The following is a 12,487-nucleotide window of genomic DNA, read 5'->3' as shown; positions in this document are numbered from 1 at the left end:
AAAAGGGAATGCTTATACACTGCTGGTGGGACTCCAAATTAGTTCAGCCATTGTGGAAAGCAGCATGATGATTCCCCAAAGAACTTGAAACAGAATTACCACTTGACCAAGAAATCCCATTATTGGGTATGTAGCCCCAAAATTTTAATTACCATAAAGACATACACATACATATGCTCTTTGCAGCACTACTCACATAGAAAAAAAATATCTAAATTCCCATCAACAGCAGGCTGGATTTTAAAAAGTGGTACATATATACCATGTGGCCATAAAAAGGAATGAGATCATGTTCTTTGCAGCAACATGAATGGAGGTGGAGGTCAGTATCCTAAGTAAACTAACATAGTAACGTAAAATCAGCTGGTCAGAATATTAGCTTTATTTCTGATAAAGCTGTTTCTAGAACAAGGGTTTAACAATTAGGAGTGTCTTAGTTTGGGTTTCTGTAACAGAATAACAGACTGGGTGGATTAAATAATAGAAATGTATTTCTCATAGTTCTGGAGACTGGGAAGTCTAAGATTAAAGTTCTGGCAGATTCAATATCTGGTGAGGTCATGAGTGCTGGTTTCTAGATAATGGTTTTCCTGTCCTCACATGGTAGAAAGCAGAGATAGAGAGAAAAAGCTCTCTTATGACTTCAGTTTTTATTATAACTTTTATATTAGTTTCAGAGGTACACGTGCAGGTTTGTTACACTGGCAAACTGCGTGTCACAGGGGTTTGGTGTACAGATTATTTCATCACCCAGGTAATAAGCATAGTACCCAATAGGCATTGTTTCTAATCCTCTCCCTCCTTCCACACTTCACTCTCAGGTAGATACCAGTATCTGTTGTTCCCCTCTGCGTCTCCATGTATGGTCACTATTTAGCTCCCATTTATAAATAAGGACATGTGGCATTAATACATCCAATTCAGTCCTCAGTTTTCCTTTCAGTTGGTTCCATACCCAGGTGTAAAATAGAAAAATACTATTTGCTTCCTCCCAAATCAAATCTTTCCAATGTTTTTCTAACATTCCCTTATCCAAATAAAATCCAGTCTTCAACTTCTTTAAGATCATTGAAACTAGGGTCCAACTATATTTTCCAACATTACTATCCTTGCATTCACTACCTTAAACCTCATATCCTATTATTTCAATCATTCCTTCACTTGAGACTTAATTTCTGACCTTGTTGTCTCTTCATTATACAGAAGAGCAAACCCAATCCTGAATGAATGTGTCTAACTTTTTTCCTCTTATACCTAGATTGCTCAGTTGTATGCAACTCACAAAGGGCACTCGATGTCTTCCAACAATGCATTTATGAATTCCTAGTCAGTTCTGTCATTTCATATAATCAAACCTTTACTATTCTCTGTCTGAATCTCCTCTTCAACTCCCTAATGCCTCCAATTACATTAGAAGAGGTCTCCATCTCATTTCCATTAATTGAATGAATTAATTAGAATTTCTAGCAACATAGACATTCAATGGACAAATAATAAACATTTGACAGAAATATTCTGAATGAACAATTCTTTTATGTATGCAATTATGGATACTCTGATCTTCCAAATTTAAAATAAAAAATCCTAATGGAAAAATAAAATAAGGAGCTTCTGCACAGTAAAAGAAACTATCAACATAATAAACAGTCAACTTATAGAATGGTAGAAAACATTCACAAACAATGCATGTGACATAGATCTAATATCCAGAATCTACAAGAAACTTAACAACCAAAAAGAAAATAATCCCATTAAAAATGGACAAAGGACACAAAGAGAGACTTCTCAAAGGACACACACATAGCCAACAAACACACAAAAAAGTGCTCATTATAACTAATCATTAGAAATATGCATATCAAAACCACAGTCAGGAGTGTTGTTATAAAAAAGTTAAAGAATAACAGATGCTGGCAAGGGAACAGGGTGGAAATGTAAATTCCTTTATCCATTATGGAAAGCAGTTTAGAGATTTCTGAAATAACTCAAAACAGAACTATCATTCAACTCAGCAATCACATTACTGTGTATAAATCCAAAAGAAAATGGATTTATTCTACCAAAAAACACCTGCACTTACATGTTTGTCACAGCATCATTCACAATAGCAAAGACATGGAATCAATCTAAATGCGTATCAATGGTAGATTGGATCAAGACAATGTGGTACATATATATCATCAAATATTAAGCATTCAAAAAAGGAATAAAATCATGGCCCCCAGCAACATCAATGCACCTGGAGGCTATTATCCTAAGCAAGTTAATGCAAAAACAGAAAACCAATTACTGCAACTTCTCACTTAGTTGGAGCTAGAAATTGAGTATACATAGACACAAAGATGGGAATAATAGACATTGAGGATTGCTAGGTAGTGAGGGTGTAGACTGAAATACTACCTATCAGGTAGTAAACTCATTACCTGGGTGAAGGGATCATCCACATCCAAACCTTACCATCACACAATATACCCATGTAAAAACCTGCACTTGTACTCCCTAAATCTAAAATAGACTTTGAAATTAAATCAAAGAGAGAGAAATATTTTACAGCACTACTGAATCAAATGTATTGTGATTGGAAATAGGTTTAGGTAGGTAAAAGCAGGTGGAAATAGTGTGCTTCACTGATTTGAGATTGTCTCCAAGACAGCTTTCTAACATGGAGAATCTCCCTTGGCATAATAGCTCCTTTTACACAAGACCATCACTGTACTAATCATGCTTTTCTATTTCTGTTTATAGTTTAACTCCTTGAAAGAGATGTCCTTAAAAGAGAAACTAATATAAACTTCATATCTCAGTAACTGGCACAACTTCCCCCATGTACTAGGCTCTAAATTAATATTTGTTAAATATATTTTTTAAAACACGGTAAAAAAAATCTTGCCGTAAACAAACTGTATACTGTAATTGCCATATATTGCTTCTAGGGAATGAGATGTAGAAGCATAAACTTCTCTTCCTAAATGTTTGTTAATTTTCATTCATATTTATAGTAGCATTTTTATATCATAAAAACCAATGAGAACAATTTCACAACCCTTCTCTCAAGGAAAAAAGGGAATCTTTTTAGAATAACAGACAAGTTGAAAATAGTTTAAATCTCATTTTTGGTTGTTTATCAAAGGGTCTGAGGGATAAATGGGTCTTTAACAACCTCAATGAAATCCTCCTAAAGCAGAAAACGGGCAAAATCTTTAAGCAAACTGCCTAGGAATTCTATAAGTATCCTAGACACACTCTTTGCGGCTGATGAACCCAGTTGAGATTAAGGAATTTCATGCAAAATATATGGAAAAGATTATTTTAGTTATACTTTGGAAGTAGAAGGTAATTGCATCAGTAATCTATGAAAAGACAGTCCAATAATTCCAAGAATGTGGGAGAATGTGTTATGTATTAAAGGATTTTGCACCAAGAAAATGGTGGACCACTAAATAATTTTAAACTGTTATTAAGGAGTGTCATGATAAGGTTTGTGTTTTAAGAGGCATTGCCCTGGGATCAGCATAAAAAATTTAAGAGACAGGTGGAAACTAGAAGGAAGAAAACAATTTGGAAAGTTATTAGAGTAGTTCAGGTGGGAAATAATTCAAACGGACTACAGAGAGGAAACTGAGGAAGTATCTGAGATTAATAAATTGAAAATGATTTTGTTCATTATTAATTTTAAGGTGAAAGAGAGTCATAAGAGTGAGAAACAACTCATAGGTTTTGGCTATCTACTGTTCCTCCATGTGGAATTTCGTTTCTCTCTTTATGGAGAAATAAATATAATGGTATATTCCTCATCTACCATTCCTACATGAGGAATTTTATTTTTGGCTTCACGGAGGAATAAATATAAACAACTTTCCATTTTATAATACTTAGGAAGTTCACCGATAATGATTTTCACAAGACTTTAATCCACAAGTGAATTAAGGAATTATTTTTGAACAAATGAAAGTGTGTTCAATTTTGTATGTGTTGAGTCTGAGATTTTTTTATGTAGTATCTACTGAAATTTACAGCTGATGAAAAGAGAAGAATATAAAACTTAGGAAAATGTCATTGTTTTTATAGAGTGCCATTTAGCAACATGGAAAATAACATATTCCAACCTGCATGGATTTGTAATATCAAAAATAAATTGTAGATTATGTTTATGTATTGGAAGACTGAATATTACAAAGATGCCAATTCTTCCAAAATCAGTCTGGACAGCCTATGTAATTCCTTGATGCTTCCAAAATATGCATGGAAATACAAAGACAAGAAGAGGAAAGACATTCTCAAACAGAATAACAAAGTGGAAGGCTTGCTCTGTAATTATTAAAAAATATTACTTAGCTAGAGTAATTATGAATTTCAAACTGGTTCACGGAAAGACAAACAGAAAAATTGATTTATTAGAATGTTGGTAGTGAAAATCAGTAGGGATAGAAAATAGCTTTTAAGTAATTGTGCTAGGTCAATACATAAAAAATAATGCAAACCCTTTATATTAGTTTTCTATTGCTGTTGAAAGAATTGCCACAAACTTAGAAGCCTAATACAATACCCATTTATTAGCTCAGAGCTCTAGAAGTCAGAAGTGTAGCACAGTGTGCCTGGGTCCTCTGCTTAGGGTACCATTCAGCTGAAATCAAGTTGTGGATTGGACTGAGTTCTTATCTAGAGCTCTGGGAAACACATAATTCCAAGTTTATTCTTGCTGTTGAGAGAATTCAGTTTCTTGCAGCTATATGATTGAAGTTCTCATCTCCTTGCTTTCTGGTTTCTACTCCTAGAAGCCATTCACATTCCTTGCCACATGCCTCCATTTTCAATGTTAGCAATAGAGAATCCTGCTCAGGCTGAATCTCTCTGACTTCCCATTTACTGAACTATAGATTCAGGATTAAAAGGTTTGTGATTAGGTCAGATTACCTACATAATATCCTTATCTTAAACTCAACTGACTTGACATTTTAGTTATATCCACAATAATCATTTATAGCAATACCTAGATTAATGTTCCACTTAATAACTAGAAGATGTGTGTACACTAGGAGCTGAGAATTTAGGAATCATCTCAGAATCCTGACTACCACAGTCCCAAACTTTGCATATTCAAATATCATTTAAAAAAGAACTGTAGAGGCCCATGTAACAGGTAAATACCAAAAGAACTGTAGAGGCCCATGTAACAGACAATAGGACACAAAATGTTGGTGCACTAATGGGAAAAATGATGAATTAGACTACTTTATAAACGAGAATCACTAGAGGTGGCAGAATGGAGATGGGAATACGTAGGTCAAATAGGCAGGATGAACAAATCTAGAGAGACGATATATATCATGAGAGGTATAGTTAATACAATTGTATTGTATTGGGGATTTTTGTCAAGTAAATTTAAACTTCTCTTGTTATTAAAAAAAAGTAACTACGAGAGATAAAAGATATGTTAATTTGCTTCACTATAGTAACCATTTTACTATCTATATGTATCTCATAACATCATGTTATAAACCTCAAACATACACAATACAATTTATTTTTAAAAAGAACTTCATCAAAGCATGCCATCAAGAGAATAAAAAGCCAAGCCATAAAGTAGCAGAAGATACTGGCAAGATGTACATACAACAAGGGACACATATCCAGTATATAAAAATAAATGCTGAAAATCAGTAAGAAAAAGATAAAAACCTAAGAGAGAAAGGCAAGTGACTTAAATAGAAACTTCAGAAAGAGGGTATTCAGATGTCTACTCATCATATTAAAAGATACTCAGTTATTAGTTACCAGAAAAATTTAGACAAATTCCACAATAATATATCATTTCACCGCCATCATAATAATTAAAATTATAAACATTGACAATGCTAAATTTCAACAAGGGTATGAACCAGCAGGTTCTCATGCACAATGCTGTGTGACTATAAATTATGGCAGCCACGTTAAACTGTTTGGAATTACCTTATGCCTTAGCACTGTCATTCGTACACATATAGATAGCAAAACATTTGCACTTAGTAAAATGTATAAGCGTATTCTTAGTAACATAATTCACAACAGCCAAAAATGGAAAAGCCCCACATCAACAGTAGAACAGATAAATTTTCTTGGCAGAGTCAAACAATATAGACACTATGCAGCAGTGAAAACAGATGAACCATAGCTGCGTGCAACAATATGGATGAATTTTATAAATCTAATGAAGAATAAAATCATCCTGGCAAAAATATTTTATGAGTCTGTTTTTACAAACTTAAAAAAATATGCAAAAGTAAATATTGTGTTAGAAGTTAGAATCACATTTAACTTTGGGGACGAGAGGTGGTGCTATTTGGGCCTCAGATGGTTTCTTTGCTACGGATAATATTCTACTTCTTTATCAAGACTGTAGCCAATTGAGTGTTGACTTTGTGATATTTCTATAAATTGTATCTTTATATTTTCTGCATTTTTCTGTTTAATATTGCAATCATAAAAAGGGTAGAAATAATACCAGGTCCAAACGGTTTTCTAAATGATTTCTAACATATATTCAAGAGTAAATTTTAAGAAACTCTTATATGGTACTGAAAAAAGAACTATTTCTCTATGATATAAAACTAATAAAGGATAATATAATGTTATAAATATAGATGAAAAAAAACCCTAAATAAAATATTGGCAAAAAAATCCCCAAAATATACATACAATATAATAAGCTGGGTTTATTTTGGGATCACAAAGTTGTTTTAAAATTGGGAAATTGTTCAATGTACTTCTTAACATTAACAGATTAAAGACTTAAAACCATATGATTATTTCAGTAGATATATATGAATAATTTACTAAGGGCATTATCTTAGGAATGATGGTCCATGTTTTGAAATTTGGTTTTCCTTACTGTAAAATAAGAAGAAAAAATTTAGAAGCATAAATTATTTTTTAGAAGATAGAAAATAATACACAACATCTTGGATCCTCACATACTTTATTCTGACATTTATAAAAAACTTAAAGCAACAAATTTACTATGTTTAAGTAAATCTATTTCAATTTTAGTTTTAATCCTAGCTCAGAGAATTATTAATTTATGTATTGAACTTTATTCAACATTTAATTTTTTTATTACAAAACTCAGATAATTTTTTAAATAAAATTTTCTTTTAAATTATGACAATAAATATGATATCTTGGGATAAGCCTGTAGGCATTTTATGATCATTCATTAATAATCAATTGCAGAGAAGGATTAATTTAAAAGTCGTAACTTGGCTAATGCTGAACTTTGACATAACAAATTAATTTGTATCCCATATATTTCTATTGAAGTTAATAACTATTTTTATCTAGATCCAATGAGAATATTATCAGTAACAATTTAGACATTTACGAACAGAAAACCCTGTTCAATTTTTATTTAAATATGTAAATATTTATATAGGCAAGATAGGACTCATACTCATGGCATTAGAGAAATCTCATCTTTCAAAACATACTACGGTAGGCTTAAAGAATTAGTCTGTATAAAAAGGAAAGCTACAGTATACTACAGATGCTATTTAGCTACAGTTATCAAATATTGTTTTTCATTGAAAAAAAACTACTTTGTACAAGTCTACTTGTTAATTCCAAAGAATAAAAGTGAATAAATAAATAATTTGAATCTTTCAAATGCACTTCCAGACATGTCCAGCTTCAAATTAGATGATGTTTTATAATTTCTACAATGGTGTCTGAAAATGGGGGTCAGGAATCAATAGATTTTAAAAACTAACTCCAGAATATTCTACTTTTTGAAATGTTTGGCACACAAAATACGGGTCTTCTTTCATTTCTAATCAACATTTATTTTTACATCCCACTGGTAAATTTAGTGTATTTTTATACTATTTTTTAATTTTTAGAGACCTCTAATTAATGAAAGATACCAACAGGTGATGTAATTCTGAACAATTGTACAGAAATGGCAGAGCATCTGCTTTCACCCAGAGCCCCTGTGGTCATCCTAAGCATTGATTTTATGATGTCTTCTCCACATTGATTCTGCCTGAATTGGCCCATCTGTAAGATTTTTAGTGACTTACAATTTGCACTGCTGATATTAAAAAAAAAAAAAAAAAAAACTTGGAAAATCAGAATTAGTCTTTCTCATGTTTTCATTCTTTCCCATAGCACCTGAACTCAATCAAATGTGATGAATCTAAATTTTAACGCCAGTTCTTCTGAGACTTACTTCATCTTTCAAAGTTTCACCAGTAAAACAATGAAAATGGTGGCTAGTTCATGAGTTCATTATGCAAATAAAATGAGATACTCCATATAAAACACTTAGCCCAGTAACTCACAATTAATATTAGCTATAAATATTATCATCCCATAGATGGAAGCAGTACCAAGTGTCCGGGGTGTTTATGTTCTGAGAGTCAAGTTCACAGACTCAGTGAACAGACAAGATGAGTAATAAGAGTAAATCAACTAAGAATGAGAAGGTAACAGATGCAAACACACGTGGATGCACAGTGAAAATATGTAGATGAGCAATTTTAAAAAGCAAGAGACTTTAAAATCTGGTTAGTTTTCTGACTTTAAGTTGAAGAATAATTTGCCTACAGTAAAGTATATAAATCCTAAATGTTGAGCTTAATGAATTTTTCATATGTATCTACCTCTATATCTACCATACGAATAGAATATAAGACATTTATATCCCCCTAGCAGGCTCTCTCATGGTTCATCCCAGTCAACAACCACCATCCCAAGGTAATCACTAGTGTGATTCCTGTCTTGAACTACATACAAATGAAATGATACCATATGCATTTTTTGTGTCTGACTTCTTTCATTCAATATAATGCCTATGAGAAGTAGCTAAGTTGTATTTTTTCTTCTGTTGTAAAATATTTTATTAGAATGTACTACAATTCATTTATTCTTATATTGGACTTTTTGACTTCTCCATTTTAGGGCTTATATAAATAAAACTTCTGTAAGTTGTTTTAAAGTTTGCATGTGGCCAGGCACGGTGGCTCAAGCCTGTAATCCCAGCACTTTGGGAGGCCAAGGCGGGTGGATCACGAGGTCAAGAGATCGAGACCATCCTGGTCAACATGGTGAAACCCCGTCTCTACTAAAAATACAAAAAAATTAGCTGGGCATGGTGGCGCATGCCTGTAATCCCAGCTACTCAGGAGGCTGAGGCAGGAGAATTGCCTGAACCCGGGAGGCGGAGGTTGCGGTGAGCCGAGATCACGCCATTGCACTCCAGCCTGGGTAACAAGAGTGAAACTCCATCTCAAAAAATAAATAAATAAATAAATAAAAATAAAGTTTGCATGTACATCTTTTAATAGAAATAAACACTCATTGGTATTTGATATATATACACCTAAGAGTGGAACTGCTGAATTACAAAGACATGTACATTTGGCTTTAGACATTGCCAGATAATTTTACATTTATTCTCCCACCTACCAATATCAAATCTCCAGTTGAGCCACACCTTCCCTTGCTAATATTAATACTGGCCATTGTTTCATTTTTAGCCAATTTGATAGGAGTTTAAATTATATTTATTGTGATTTTAGTTAGCACTTCCATAGTGACTAATAAACTTGAGCATCTTTTATATGCACCTTGGCTACTTGAATTTTTTTTCCCCCTAAGGTGACTATTGAAGCATTGTGCCCATTTTTTAAAGAAATTGAATTACATACATATTTATATATGTATTTATCTTTCACATTAACAATCTACCATTCATCTCAAATTTTGTGTATAAGGTCAGAATCAGGATTTACATTATTCAAATTCCTACACAAATATCCTTTTTATATACCACCATTTATTGCATTGCATTGGTGCCTCTGTTATATGTTAGGTGTGCAGGTCTGTTTCTCAGCTACTAATCTATTGGGTGGTTTATTTTTTCTTGTATGAATATGCTTATGTGTCTTTATTTCTGTATCTTTACAGTAAAGATACTTGATGGTATAAACCTTCTGAACTGTTTTTCTTCTTCAAGATTGTCTTGGCTACTCTAGTTCTCTTGGATTTTGACATAGATTTTACACTCAGGTACATTTTCCCAATCATTCTTTCCCTCTTTAACACTGACTAAAGAGTAATCATTGAGAGCTGTAAACTATAATGAAAATTTCCTAAGTTATTATTTAAGCCCCTTAAAATACGTTTCAAACCTATCATCCAGTCTTATTTTCCAATTACTCCTCTGTATTAACCTCTCACTGTCCCCAATGTGTTTATTTAAATTTCCTGCATCTGTCATTTGACAGCTGTTTCCCCAGTTGGAATGGTCCTCCAAGTTCTTTCTGCACATCCACTTTTTATTTCTGCTTCTGGAAGTTTCTATTTCCAGGTTCAAAACCCACTTTTCCAAAACTGCTTTCTTCCCACCCTCTAACCTTCACTGAATGCTGCATCATCTGACCTCCCACTATAGTTACTTCCTGAACTAAAAATATTTTGAACTAATCACACATAGCCTTCTGTTTTTAGTTGTTCATTCATGGGACAACGTTTGGCACAAACCTTAACTTCAAATATATATTTTTTAACCCTTCACAACCCTTAACATGCTGCTTATATATACAAGATGCTAAATAAATGAATGAATAACCAACATTGTTTGACTGAAGAGCTTTTAAAATGAGAATACTGGAATCAACATTTGCACCATAGTATAAGAAACTACATTATGAAGTTAAAATATTTTTGGCAACTTGGGAATTTGACTTTTACTTATTGCCTGCTAGAACCTGGGTTGCATCATTAATCTGTGTATCCCTGCATTGCTATAACTAGTTTTCTTGTATACATGTGGTTGAAAAAATTAGGAATTTTATGAAGAAACTATGTTTTACGTAACACCACAGGAAAAGGTCTTTTACATTATAAACTTATAAAGTAGCATCTTCAACCCATTAAAAATATAGATAGGATATGAAACAGCTACTTCAGGGATTCGGTTTAAATTTACATCTGCTTTTACAAAAAATGAATTACAAAATGGGAATCAGTCCCTTGAAATTAATTGAACTTTTTTGAAGGAAAAAAACAAAACAAAACAAAACAAAACAAAACAAACAAACAAAAAACCTAAACAGCTTCTTTTAGAATCCCTCTTCTGACTATATACCCAAAGGAGATGAAATCCTGCTTTGTAAAGATATTTGGACTTCCATGTTCATTGTAGCATTATTCACAAGAGCCAATATAAGAGAAAAAACCTACATGCCCACCAATGGATGAATGGATAAAGAAAATGTAGCATACACATATACACAATGGAATATTATTCATCCTTAAAAAAGGAGATCCTACCATTTGCTTCAACATGGATAAGCTTGGAGGACATAATGCTAAATGAAATAAGCCATACATCCATAGAAAAATATTAAATGATCACACTGACATGTGAAATTTTAAAAAGAGCTGAAACACACAGAGATAGAGAATGAAACATTACTGGGCAGTGGGGGAAGAAGAAAGAGAAAGACATCGGGCAAAGGATGCAAAATAGCAAATTTGTAGAAGGAGCAAATCTAGAAACCTAAGGTACAACATGAACACTAAAGTTAGTAAAACTGCATTGAATTAGGGATTTTTGTCAAACAAATAGATTTAAACTGCTCTTGTTATCACAAAAAAGTTATTACTATATGTGAGATTGTCAGGGGGAGCCCCGCAAGAACCGAGGCAAGGGTCTGGAGCCTCAGCATGTTCTCACATAAACACAGAATTAGGAAAGAATTAGAGATATAGTTACATAGTTATTTCTATAATCATAAATAATCACATAGCTATTCATATGTAATCATAATTATATACATATATATATAATCACATAACTCTTAATCTTACTAATAAATCTCAGGTCAAGAAGTATGGGACTGAAGTGGCACTGGAAAAGAGGTGACCCTAAGGCAAGTTGCTCTAAGTCCTCTGTCACACCCGCATAAGGGCTGTTGGAGGATGCCTTGGCTGTGCAGCCGTGTCAGCGCTGTGAAAGCACCTGCTGTTTAGCTAGCTAGGGAAGGAGAATTCCAAGATGGCTGAGACATCTCCTTCCTCCGGGGAGTCAGGAGAAAACTGCACTTTTCCAAGCTCTTGTGGTAAGCCCGACAGCTGTCAGGGAAGCCCACAGACGTGTGGGAACTTAATTGTCTCTATGTGGTGCTGTGCTTCAGTGGTCACATTCCACGTCTACTTTCAAGTTCTGCTTCTGCACCTGGTTCCTCTTTTTCTTAGAAGAATTAGTAACAGTAACATCAATCTTAGTGATCTTGTTATCTCCTGACAGGTATGAAAAAAGTGTCGATGCCTTAGGTTTTTTCCTTGCCTCAGCTTCTTCAAAGTCTTGGCCCCTGTCTCCAGGACACGTGATATACCTGACCCTATCACTAACTGCCATTACCTCATTCTACCTGCCCGTCCCCCTGCTTTGTACTCAATAAAAGTCAGAGCGTCCAGACACTCGGGACCACTGCCATACTCCACGTTT

The sequence above is a fragment of the Saimiri boliviensis genome, chromosome 13, assembly GCF_048565385.1.
Source record: "Saimiri boliviensis isolate mSaiBol1 chromosome 13, mSaiBol1.pri, whole genome shotgun sequence".
NCBI lineage: Eukaryota > Metazoa > Chordata > Mammalia > Primates > Cebidae > Saimiri > Saimiri boliviensis.
Note: the sequence above shows the minus strand (reverse complement) of the source record.